Source organism: Ursus arctos, unplaced genomic scaffold (assembly GCF_023065955.2).
Source record: "Ursus arctos isolate Adak ecotype North America unplaced genomic scaffold, UrsArc2.0 scaffold_4, whole genome shotgun sequence".
Lineage (NCBI taxonomy): Eukaryota > Metazoa > Chordata > Mammalia > Carnivora > Ursidae > Ursus > Ursus arctos.
This window is the reverse complement of record NW_026623056.1, coordinates 10,280,172-10,293,624: the sequence shown is the minus strand read 5'-3', so window position 1 is coordinate 10,293,624 and position 13,453 is coordinate 10,280,172.

Sequence of the window (13,453 nt, the reverse complement as noted above, 5' to 3'; positions counted from 1 at the left end):
TCACTAAGATTTCCCTAATGTTAATATTTTACATAATCAAGCACAGTGATCACAATCAGAAACCTAACCTTTGTATAATAGTATTACCTACAGATCTTATTAAATCTCATCAAATTTTCCATAAAGCTCCCCCCCTTTTTAAGCTTTTATTTAAATTCCAGTTAGTTAACATACAGTGTAATATTAGTTTTGGGTGTACAATATAGGGATTCAACACTTCCATACCACACGTGGTGCTCATCACAAGTGCACTCCTCCTAATGCTCCCTTTTGACCATTCTATTCGAGTTTCTACCTTCTGGCCTGGATCCTTCTCTAAATAGCAAATGATCTGAGAAGCAAGGGTATGGTTGACCTCTCCACTCTATCTGGCAACTTAAATCAGGTCCACACCCATTGCTTTCTTTAGCTACTGCAAATAAACAAATGGACACTTCTCAATTTTCTTGGTCTCTGTGATGACTTACTTAACATGACCGACTTCTCATTGGGCTTCCCTGCCTAGTCCCTGTCTTCCCAAGTACAGATCTAGTGACTAATTTTTCTGCTCACAGCTCCATATAACCTTTTTGTTTCTAACCCTATTGAAATTTTGTCCCCCTTATTTATTACGAATTGAACTTCTAATCATCTGCTGGCCTTTGTAGTGAGAAGGAAACCACCTGAATCTATGTAACTTGACTCTCAGGACTGATAACCAAGGCCACCTGCTTCATCAAGACTTAACTGTTTGTTGCAGGAAATTCTTATTCGGAAAGATAAGACTGTAAACCAGTAAAAACCTGTTTACTTCAGGACATTTTTGAAAACTAATTTGTTCAGGCAAATACTTTGCTCATCTGGGTAAACAGCCCTCCTTTCTCAGCACACATGAGCAGGCAGCTTCCTTCTCAAGCAATAGCTTGCCTCGCTGTGTCCACCAATCAGAAACCATTAGGTCACAAATTTTCCCTAAACTCTGTTTTATGCCTTGGAAGGCTGCCTTAAATCATTTGAGCCCAGACCCCAAGATCTGTAAATATCCTCCCCAAATCACTTTTTTTCTGAGACACTGCTCATGCTGTCAGGGTGGTATTACTAAGGGAGGTCTAACAAACTTAGTGTTCTTTGCTCAGCGGGTTTTCTGGTAGTCTTTTGGGGGAGTCATTAGGTAAATACCTAATATAATCCATCCTAGCCATATTGATGTTGAACATTAAATTAGGTCTTATGTTGTTGTATTTGACTAAAAATAGGGATATTTCCTCCTCTAGTGTGGGAGGCCTAGAAAAAGAGGGTAGAATTGATTTTATTCACAATTCATATATAAGCTAGTAGTTCTCCATTGGGGTTGAAAGGATAAGGGAGGGGGGTTTGGGCAGTTGATTTACCTGTGGGGGGTTTCAAAGTATACTTCCATGAAGATCGTAATAATCAGTCCAATTTCCCCTCCCCCAAATCACAAGTAAGAACCACTAGTCTGGGTACTTGTTCAACCTAAAAAAGTGAGTGACAGAATGGAAGCCATTATCTATTCATTAATGAGTAAATACTAGTCTTTCAACATGCAAATAATTAAGGCAAAGACGTCATGTTGGGAATATTATCCAGTATTTGCCTTCTTTTCCCACTTAATTTATTCAATATATATATTTTTAAAATAGCCCTTTTTCTTGACCTTCTATAGACTTATTTTTATACAGAGGGAACAAAGCATATTTGGCTCTAGCCCCAGAAGGGCACACAAGTATGCCAGGGAAATTAAAGAGTAAGACAGGATTTGTACAAATCAGTCGTTGGTTATTTTAGGAATGTTTTTCACAGAGCTTTGGTATGAGAATTTTTTTGTTTTTGTTTTTAAACGTGGGAATTGGTTCTGCCTTATAAAATACTCACTAAACTTTGTTCAAAACATTTTTTCTGCCTCTTGAGGAAGTTTTATTTTTCGTATTTGATATAAAAAAGTACCATCCTCATAAATATGTCTAGAGAGGCTTTATATAGATGGTAAGATTTTAGTTTTCACAAGTGGATAACCAAGGAGGGAGAACTAAGAGAGATTCCCTAGCTGGAGAAGAATGATGAAGGAAAGAAGGTGGAGAAAATCTGTAACTATGTGTCAGGGGACATTTTTCTCTAAGTGATTCTATGCATAGCAAGTCAACACACCCTGTCTTCTCTCACTGGAATTTTTTGGTGGTGATTTAGCCACCCAATATACTCTCTACCTTTTCTTTCCTGGTTCCATTACTATAATTGCTTTTTTCTCCAGGTCTTCTTGGCTGTCAAAAGTTTTCACAGTTCTTTGTTATTTTGCTTTCGATGTTTAGTCTTCCCAAGATTCATGTTCACATCTGTGTTTCACAAAATTTACAGATAATCGCTTTTGACTTTTCTTCCTAGGATATTTAAATTAAAAAAATTTTAATGGTTATTTTAATATTTCCCTCAGTCTTAAGTCCTATTGGTATTGGACAGATAGTCAGATTATACCATGGGAGAACTCTGTCCAGGGCATAAAGAATTGTTGAGGAAAAGATTGATCCCATTCTTTGTATTAAATAGAAGTGTTGGGAAGAAACTGTTAGCAACAAGTCTTCTTTTGAAAGAATAGTCCTGGGGTATATCCAGTTCTGTCCTTGTCTTATTTACACTGCTTCTCAAGGACTACACTTTAGGTTCTCAAGACCTACCCCTTAAATCCACAGATGAATCAGAAAGGATTATTTTTAGACTCCATGTAATTATCACTTACCAAGGGTACAGTGCTTGAACTTAGTAAGTATGAAAAGTTCTATGCGCATTTGGTGTTTTTTTGGTTTTGCTTTGCTTTTATATTAGAACTCATTTTGAAATAGTAACAGGTAACCCACACAGACAGAAATACAATCTCTTGGGTGCCTGGCTGGCACAGTTGCTTAAGTGATTGACTCTTGGTTTTGGCTCAGGTCGTGATCTCAGGGTTGAAAGATCTGGAGATTCTCTCTCCGTCGCCCTCTGCCCTTACCCCTGCTCAGGCATGCTCTCTTTATTTACTTAAATAAATAAATCTTTTTAAAAAAAGAAATACAATTTGTTAAAAAAAGAATTCTATATGAGGTATGGGTATACTTTGTATTTTATTTTTTCCCCCTTTGGGCACGAGTAGTTGTTACATAGGATTCATCCATTCCAGGTACTCTTCATAACAGTACATAGAGGGGTTCTTCCAGGGGCGCCTGGGTGGCTCAGTCGTTAAGCGTCTGCCTTCGGCTCAGGGTGTAATCCTGGAGTTCTGGGATTGAGCCCCACATCGGGCTCCTCCGCTGAGAGCCTGCTTCTTCCTCTCCCACTCCCCCTGCTTGTGTTCCCTCTCTCGCTGCCTGTCTCTATCTCTGTCAAATAAATAAATAAAATCTTAAAAAAAAAAGAGGGGTTCTTCCAGTCTGTACTTCATCATAAAGTGATATGAGAACATTCTTTGACTCCTCTCCCTCACATACCACATCCAATCCATCTGCAAATACTGTTGGCTCTCCTTGTAATGATACCCTCACTCTTTTCATCACCTCTTCCTGTTCTCACTGTATTTCAGGCCATCTCATTTTGACTGTCGCAGTAGCCTCCTAGAGATTGGCCTGCTTCTGCCCTAGACTCTCTATTTTCCATAGCAACCAGAGGAATCCTTTTAAACTGAAAGTAAGATTTTGTCACTTGTCTGCTCAAAACTTGCCGGTGGCTTTCCTTTGTACAAAGAATACAATTCAAAGCCTTTTCCTATCATGACCCCAAAGGCCCCTGGTTTCACACCTGGCTACCTCCCTGATGCTATTTCTTATGACTCTGCCCTTGTCAACTCTGCTCCCAGCTCCACCAGCCTCCTGGCTACTCCTCGAACACGTACCTTCTGCTCCACCTTCTGGGTCTTTGCAGTTGCTGTTCTGCCTGGAACACTCTTCTCCCAGACAGCCACGTGGCTTGTTCTCGCAATTCCTTCAGGCTTGTGCTTCAGTGTCCCTTCATCCTTGAGGTCTTACCTGACCCCTCTGCCTCAAGCACCACCCCCTATTCCTCTCTATCCCTGCACTCCGCAGAGAAGTATGTGCTTACTGCCATCCAGACATACTCTATTGTCCATCCCCCTTCCCCACGTTAGAACATAAGCTCCATCTGCTTGGTTCATTGCTCAGTCCCAAGACCTATAATGGTATCTAGGCTATAGCTAAGTACAGAAATATTTTTTACAATTTTATTTTATTGTATTTTATTATTTTATTTATTTTATTTAATTTTATTGTTTTTCATCATGGTAAGTGTACTCTTTAATCCCCATCCCTTAATTTTCCCCATCCTCCCACCCACCTCCCCTCTGGTAACCATCAGTTTGTTCTCTATAATTAAGGGTTTGTTTCTTGGTTTCTCTCTCTCTCTCTCTCTTTTTTTTCCTTTGCTCATTTGGTTTGTTTCTTATATTCTACCTATGAGTGAAATTGTATGGTATTTGTCTTTCCCTGACTGATTTATTTTGCTTAGCATAGTACTCCCTAGCTCTATCCATGTTGTTGTTTTTTGGGTAAGTACCCAGCAGTGCTGTTACTGGATATAGGGTAGTTCTACTTTTAATTTTTTGAGGAACCTCCTTACTGTTTCCCACAGCGGCTGCACCAGTTTGCATTCCCACCAACAGTGTATGAGGATTCCTTTTTCTCCACATCCTTGCCAATAGTTTTCTTTTGTTTTTGAAGTTAGCCATTCTGACAGGTGTGAGGTAATATCTCATTATAGTTTTGATTTGCATTTCCCTGATGATAAGTGATATTGAGCATCTTTTCATGTGTCTGTTGGCCATCTGTCTGTCTTTTGCAGAGAAATGTCTGTTTATGTCTTCTGCCCATTTTTAAATTGAATTATTTGTTTTTTGGATTTCAAGTTATATCAGTTCTTTGCATATTTTGGATACTAACCCTTTATTGGATATGTCATTTGCAAATATCGTCTCCCATTCTGTAGGTTGCCTTTAAGTTTTTTGATTGTTTCCTTCGCTGTGCAGAAACTTTTTATTTTTGCATAATCCCAATAGTTTATTTTTGCATTTGTTTCGAGTCTATATTGAGACCTATCTAGAAGAAATTGCTGTAGCCCATGTCAGAAAGATTGCTTCCTGTGTTCTCTTCAAGGATTTTTATGGTTTCAGGTCTCACATTTAGGTCTTTCATCCATTTTGAATTTGTTTTTGTGTTTGGTATAAGAAAGTGGTCCAATTTTTCAAAGAACTGGAACAAATAGTCCTTAAATTTGTATGGAAACAGAAAAGGCCCCGAATCTCCAAGGAACTGTTAAAAGGAAAAACAAAGCTGGGGGCATCACAATGCCGGATTTCGAGCTGTACTACAAAGCTGTGATCACAAAGACAGCATGGTACTGGTACAAAAACAGACACATAGACCAATGGAACAGAATAGAGAACCCAGAAATGGACCCTTGGCTCTTTGGGCAACTAATGTTTGATAAAGCAGGAAAAAACATCTGGTGGGAAAAAGACAGTCTCTTCAATAAATGGTGCTGGGAAAATTGGACCGCTACATGCAAAAGAATGAAACTTGACCACTCTCTCACACCATACACAAAGATAAACTCCAAATGGATGAAAGACCTCGATGTGAGACAGGAATCCATCAAAATTCTAGAGGAGAACATAGGCAGCAACCTCTACGACATCGGCCAAAGCAACCTTTTTCATGACACATCCCCAAAGGCAAGAGAAACAAAAGATAAAATGAACTTATGGGACTTCATCAAGATAAAAAGCTTCTGCACAGCCAAGGAAACAGTCAAAAAAACTAAGAGGCAGCCCACGGAATGGGAGAATATATTTGCAAATGACACTACAGATAAAGGACTGGTATCCAAGATCTACAAAGAACTTCTCAAACTCAATACACGAGAAACAAATAAACAAATCAAAAAATGGGCAGAAGATATGAACAGACACTTTTCCAATGAAGACATACAAATGGCTAACAGACACATGAAAAAATGTTCAAAATCATTAGCCATCAGGGAAATTCAAATCAAAACCACACTGAGATACCACCTTACGCCAGTTAGAATGGCAAAAATAGATAAGGCAAGAGACAACAATTGTAGGAGAGGATGTGGAGAAAGGGGATCCCTCCTACATTGTTGGTGGGAATGCAAGTTGGTACAGCCACTCTGGAAAACAGTGTGGAGGTCCCTTAAAAAGTTAAAAATTGAGCTACCCTATGATCCAGCCATTGCACTACTGGGTGTTTACCCCAAAGATACAGACATAGTGAAGAGAAGGGCCATATGCACCCCAATGTTCATAGCAGCAATGTCCACAATAGCTAAATCGTGGAAGGAGCCGAGATGCCCTTCAACAGATGACTGGATTAAGAAGTTGTGGTCCATGTATACAATGGAATATTACTCAGCTATCAGAAAGAACGAGTTCTCAACATTTGCTGCAACATGGACGACACTGGAGGAGATAATGCTAAGTGAAATGAGTCAAGCAGAGAAAGACAACTATCATATGATTTCTCTCATCTATGGAACATAGGAACTAGGATGATCAGTAGGGGAAGAAAGGGATAAAGAAAGGGGGGGTAATCAGAAGGGGGAATGAAACATGAGAGACTATGGACTATGAGAAACAAACTGAGGACCTCAGAGGGGAGGGGGGTGGGGGAATGGGATAGACCGGTGATGGGTAGTAAGGAGGGCACGTATTGCATGGTGCACTGGGTGTTATACGCAACTAATGAATCATCGAGCCTTACATCAGAAACTGGGGATGTACTGTATGGTGACTAACATAATATAATAAAAAATCATTAAAAAAAAAAAAAAAGAAAGTGGTCCAGTTTCATTCCTTTGCATGTTGCTGTCCAGTTCTCCTAACACAATTTGTTGAAGAGACTGTCTTTTTCCCATTGGGTATTCTTTTCCTGCTTTGTCAAAGATTAACTGACCATATAATTATGTGTTTATTTCTGGGTTTTCTGTTCTATTCTATTGATCTACCTATTTATTTTTATGCCAGTACTATACTCTTTTAATTACTACTGCTTTGTAATGTAACTTGAAATCTGGAATTGTGATTCTTCCGGTTTTGTTTTTATTTTTCAAGATTGCATTGGCTGTTTGGGGTCTTTTGTAGTTCCACATAAATTTTAGGATTATTTGTTCTAGTTCTGTGAAAAATGCTATTGGTATTTTGAGAAGGCTTGCATTAAATGTGTAGATTGCTTTGGGTGGTATGGACATTTTAGCAATATTTGTTCTTCCAACCCATGAGCCTGGAATGTCTTTCCATTTCTTTGTATCATTTGAATTTCTTTTATCAGTGCTTTATAGTTTTCAGAGTACAGGTATTTCACCTTTTTGGTTAAATTTATTGCTAGATATTGTACTACTTCTGGTGCAATTGTAAATGGGATTGTTTTCTTAGTTTCACTTTCTGCTGCTTCATTATTAGTGTATAGGAATGCCACAGATTTCTGTACATTGATTTTGTATCCTGTGACTTCACTGAGTTCATTGATCAGTTCTAGTAGTTTTTTGGTGGAATCTTTAGGGTTTTCTACCTATAGTATTATGTCATCTGCAAATAGTGAAAATTTTACTTCTTCCTTACTAATGTGGATGCGATTTATTTCATTATGTTGTCTAATTGCTGTGGCTAGGACTTCCAGTACTATGTTGAATAAAAGTAGTGAGAGAGGACATCTTTGTCTTATTCCTGCCTTTAGAGGAAAAGCTCTCAGTGTTTCACTATTGAGTATGATGTTGGCTGTGTGTTTTTCCTATAAGACCTTTTGTATGTTGAGATATGTTCCCTCTAGATCTATTTTATAGAGAGTTTTTATCACAAATGGATGTTGTACTTCATCAAATGCTTTTTCTGCATCTGTTGACATGATCATATGGTTTCTATCCATTCTCTCTTTTTTAAAAGATTTTATTTATTTCAGAGAGAGAATGAGCATGAGTGAGTGCAAGCATGAGTGGGGGGAGGGGCAGAGGGCGAAGCAGACACCCTGCTGAGCAGAAAGCCCTATGTGGGGCTTGATCTCAGGACCCTGGGATCATGACCTGAGCTGAAGGCAGACTCTTAACTGACTGAGCCACCAAGGCACTCCCCTCACTTTCTTTCAGTCTGAAATGAATCTCTTGTAGGCAGCATATAATGGCTCTTGTTTTTTTATCTACTCTGTTACCCAATGTCTTTTGATTGGAGGGTTTAGTTCATGTACATTCAAAGTAATTATTGGTAGATATGTATTTATTGCCATTTTGTTACTTGTTTTATAGTTGCTTCTATAGATTTTCTCTGATCCTTTCTTTTCTTGATGTCTTTCATAATTTGTTGGCTTCCTTTAGTGATATACTTGTATCCCTTTCTCTTTATTCTTTGCATATCTATTACTGGCATTGATTTGTGGTTACCATTTGGTTTGTACATAACATCTTCTGCATATAGCAGTCTATATTAAGTTGATGGTTGCTTAAGTTTAAACCCATTCTTTACTCCTTTCCCTCCCACGTTTTAGGTAGATAGTGTCATATTTTATATCTTTTTATTTTTTGAATCCCCTGACTGATTTTTATAGAAATGTTTATTTTTACTGCTTTTGTATTTTTTACTTTTCATATTCTCACTTATGGTGTTCCCTTCCACTCAAAAGGTCCCCTTTAATATTTCTTGTAGGCATGGTTTAGTGGTCATGAACTCCTTTAATTTTTGTTTTTCTGAGAAACTATCTCTCCTTCTATTCTGAATGACAGCGTTGCTGGATAGAACATTCTTGGCTGTATATTTTTCCCTTTCACTGCTTTGAATATATCATGTCATTCCCTTCTGGCCTGCAAAGTTTCTGCTGAAAAATCCACTTTTAGCCTTATGGGATTTCCCTTGTATGTAACTATTTTTTTTCTCTTGCTGCCTTTAAAATATTTTCTTTATAGCTACTTTTTGCCATTTTAATTACTATGTGTCTAGGTGTGGACCTCCTTGAGTTGAATTTTTGGGGGGATCTCTGTGCCTCCTGGATCTGGATATCCATTTCCTTCCCCAGATTAGGGATGTTTTCAGCTATTATTTCTTCAAATAGATTTAATTGCTCCCTTAGCACTTCTTTTTCTGAGATCTCTATAATGTGGATGTTATTATGGTCGATGAATTCCCCAAGACTAGTCTCAATTTGTATAATTTTCTATCCTCTCCTTTGCTCAGGTTGGTTACTTTCCATTACTCTATCTTCCAGGTCATTAATTCATTTCTCTGCTTCATCTAGCTTGCTATTTATTTATCGTGTTCTTGGTCTCTGATTGGTTCTTTTTTATCTCTGTGTTAAGGGTCTCACTGATGTCTTCTACTCTTCTCCAGTCCATAGTATCTTATGATCATTACTTTAAATTCTCTATGGGCCATATTACTTATATCTGTTTTGCTTTGGTCTCTTGCTATGGTTTGGTCCTGTTCTTTCATTTGGGAGTTGTTTCTTTGTCTCTTCATTTTGTCTGACTTTCTGTGTCTGTTTCTGTGTGTTAGGACAGTCAGCTGCTTCTTTGGTCTAAGCAATAACAGCCTTGTGAGGAAGAGGTCTTGTAGTGCCCTGCAGTGCAGTGTCTCCTGTTCCTTAGGTCCTGGCACTTCAGGGAGTGTCTCCCATGTGTATTGCATGTGTTCTGCTGTTGAGTCTTGATCTTTTTTCCTTTAGTCCAGTTGTCTACAGGGGTTCTCTTTGCCTATTGTGGGCAGCAAGGTGAGGAGAGATTTGCTTGCTAAACAAGACCTGCCCCCACCACTGCTGGGACTGAGGTCCTACAAAATGTGCAGGTGAGGAGATGTGGTGTTGGCAGGGTTTGTGCTGGTGTTCTGGGAGAGAGGCCTGCAGTGCAGGGACTCAAGGGAGCCTGACTCGGAAGGGCAGATCTTCTGATCCTTGGCAGGCTGGAATTGGTGTAGGCAAGTTACATAAGGAATGTTGGCACTGCCCTGGTTCCCACAAGGGGTCTCCCCATGATCACTGTCTCTCCAGGCTGTGCTCTGAGATGAGCAAATCACTCTCTCTCCTGTCCACCCGTGGCATTTTTCAAAGTGTTTGGTCTATCTGCTTGGGCTATTTGTCCTGCTGTCTCTTTACAGGTGAGGACTCAGCTTCCTGACACTTTCCGGGTTCTCCTAGGCCTGAGTCTGTCCATTTTTAAATTCCAGGCTTTAAGTCCCATTCATTTTAAGAACTCATGAAATTCGGCCCTTCATTCACAAAGGCAAATATCATGGAGATTCATCCTCTTCATTCATGGGCTCCCCGTGTGAAAGTCTGTTTCCTGCCCTTCTCTGCATGACCAACTCCTGCAGTGCGGGCACTCAAGGGAGCCTGACTCGGAAGGGCAGATCTTCCCCACCACAGGTGGCCATGGGCTGTTTTTCTTCCAGACCTCATCTTTGCCCTTCCTACCTTCTTCAGTGTGGCCTCTTCCCTGCCTTTAGTTGTGGAGTTCATTCTGCCAGTCTTTAGGTCATGTCCTGGGTTATTTACACTGATTATGGTTGTGGTCTAGTTGCATCCATGGGATGAAGTGAGCTTAGGGTCCTCCTATTACACCTCTTCCCAGCTGATCCACAATAAATATTTGATGAATGAATGAATAAACAACAAAGGGGTTAACTAAGAATGACTACATGATCACATTCAGGCTCTGTAATGACTAATTAAAAGCTAGAGTTTACTATGAACAATGGGCCAGCATGGTTGTACAGTGTGTTTTCATATCACTCTCTGATCCTTCTCACTGGGTGAAATCCTTTAATCAATGGTTTTGTTTGGATGAAGGGGCTTCTTCAGTACCATGTTACTAAATCCTAGCCCTCTCTTGTATTTTTGTACTAAATAGTCTTTACTTTGAACTCTAGGATCACTGACATATGTGGAGTCTTATTTTCTCTCTAGTATATAAGCTTACTTTACTTTGTAAGTGGTAGAGTGAATATTCTCCTCTGGTGATGTTATTTTCTTTATTTGGAAGATAACTTCTTTTTTTTACCCCTCCATATTGTGATAATGAGTTTTTCACTTTTTAAGAATAATATTTGTTGAGAGTTATTTTTTTCAGAGATACTACAAAAAATACATGATATTTTGGAAAGTTTGAAAAACCTAGAATGTATTTTTAAAAATTAGCTATTATTCTTATAATTTCATATCCAAATTTTGTAGGATTTTTAACCAGTTCTCCTGGGCATGCGGTTGGATTATCCTGACTACCTTCAATAAAGTTAGTTTTGGCCTCATGATTTGCTTTTCCAAAGAATTGTGAGTGGTAGTGACATGTGTCACTTCCAGGTAGAAGTTTTCAGAGCTGTGCACAATTCACCACTGTGCTCTCTTTGGTCTCAGTGATCATGAAAGAGTGTGTAGAGATGAAGACTCCATCAGTCTGGGTCCCTGATTGATTCTATGAGCAGAACATCCCTGCCTATGCTGATAAATAGGCAAGAATAAGCTTTCCTTGGGTAAAGCCAAGAGATTATTTGTTACTGCCGTATAATGTAGTCAGTGCTGACTGATATAATGGGTTATAAAGAAAGATGTGGTCATTTAAAAAAAAAATGGAAAATACAGAATTATGTAAAAATGAAAAAATGTCAACGATTATCCTGTCTCAGTGTATATCCTCTGGAAGTTTATAAATTTATGTAAGTACTTGTTTGTACAACTTTAAAAAATAGGGCTTATGCTTGAAATAGCCTTTCATGATCCTTCCCCCCCCCCCCCCCACTAATAGTAAAAGAGTTTTGGTGTCATTTAACATTCTTTTACAACTTGCCTTTTTAATGGCTGTGTAGTTGTATATCATTCTTTCTTCCTTGTGAATCTATTCACTTTGTATATTATGTTTATGGGAAGATTCTATGGCCATTTGATTGGTAAAGGCTTTTCTGCCTGGTGATCTGACTAAAAAACAGTCTCCCATTTGTACTGCCCTGTGACACTTCTTCGCCAACTCTATTAAACATTCTCCAGATGAAAGTCTCCCAGAGGTCATTATTTAGTCATTTATTGCTTAATATTAAATAGATTATACAATACAACTGAAAATGCCTTTAGTAAATCATTTCTGAAGTCAAGGAACCCTCTAGAAATATTAATAAGCAGTCCCAATTTTTAAACATCAGTGTTTTTCTTATATATTAGCTTTTCTTACAGTGGGCTACAACTGTTGTAACCAATATCATACATTACTTAAAGTTTCTGTAGCTCAGTGCTATTTTTAATGATAAGAATAATGCTTTGCCATTTAAAGCTGAAAGCAATAAATGGAAAATGCCAAGTCAAATGTAAGAGTTGCTTTTACTTTAGTCCTTGGGAATTCATTTCAGAAGCTTCAAGAGAGTGAAGTAATTTCAGCCATACAAAAATCATTTATTTTTATTTTCAAAAAATTATTATTTAAAGAGAAAATCCATAGTTATGATTGTTGACATTTAGGATTTTGGCCTACATCCAGTTTAAGATATTAGGAGGGTAGTAGTTGTATTCTAGATATTATGATACCACATTTTCTTCATTTAAGGGATGGAATTATTTTGCTATGCTATAGGCTTTACATTTTAACTCTAAAGATGCTAATTTTAGCATAAAAGGCTGAATAAAACTCTAATTGTTTATATTTCAGATTTGAGCTAGCTATTTAATTGTCTTGTCTTTGACATGTAGGATTTAAAGACATTATCATTGAATAAAAACAATGCAATTCACAATTAAGAACCTGGTTCCTTCGAATTCTTCTACTTTGTGATTTGGAAGAGGGCATCTGGTAGGCAGTGCGTAAAGTTCCTTCTTTTTTTTTTTTTTTAAAGACTGTTTATTTGAGACAGAGAGAGCGAGGTAGTACACAGAAGGAGAAGGAGAAGCAGACTCTGCTGAGCAGGGTGCCCAATGATGTGGGGCTTGATCCCAGGACCTGGGGATCGTGACCTGAGCTGAAGGCAGATGCTTAACCAACTGAGCCACCCAGTGTCTCAGATTCCTTATTTCTAAAATTGGGTTGCTATCCTCTGCCTAGCTCACAAAGAAGTTCTGGGTATATACAGGTTTTGTTTAGGTTGTTTCCATATCTTCTTTTTTGTGGCTCCAAGTGCAGCATGTCCTCATCCCCAGCTTCCAAAGTGTTTTTTTGTTTTTGTTTGTTTGTTTGTTTACAGATTTATTTATTTACTTGAGAGAGAGAGAAAGAGAGAGAGAGAGAAAGCACTTGTGGGGAGAGGCAGAGGGAGACAATCTTCAAGCTGACTCCCCTCTGAGCCTGAAGGCCGTTGTGGGGCTCAGTCCCAGGACCCATGAGATCACAACCTGAACCAAAACCAAGGGTTGGATGCTCAATGGACTGAGCCACCCAGGCGCCCCTAGCTTCCAAATGTTTAACTGGATTTTAAAAGAAGGAGAATTACCCTTTCCCCACT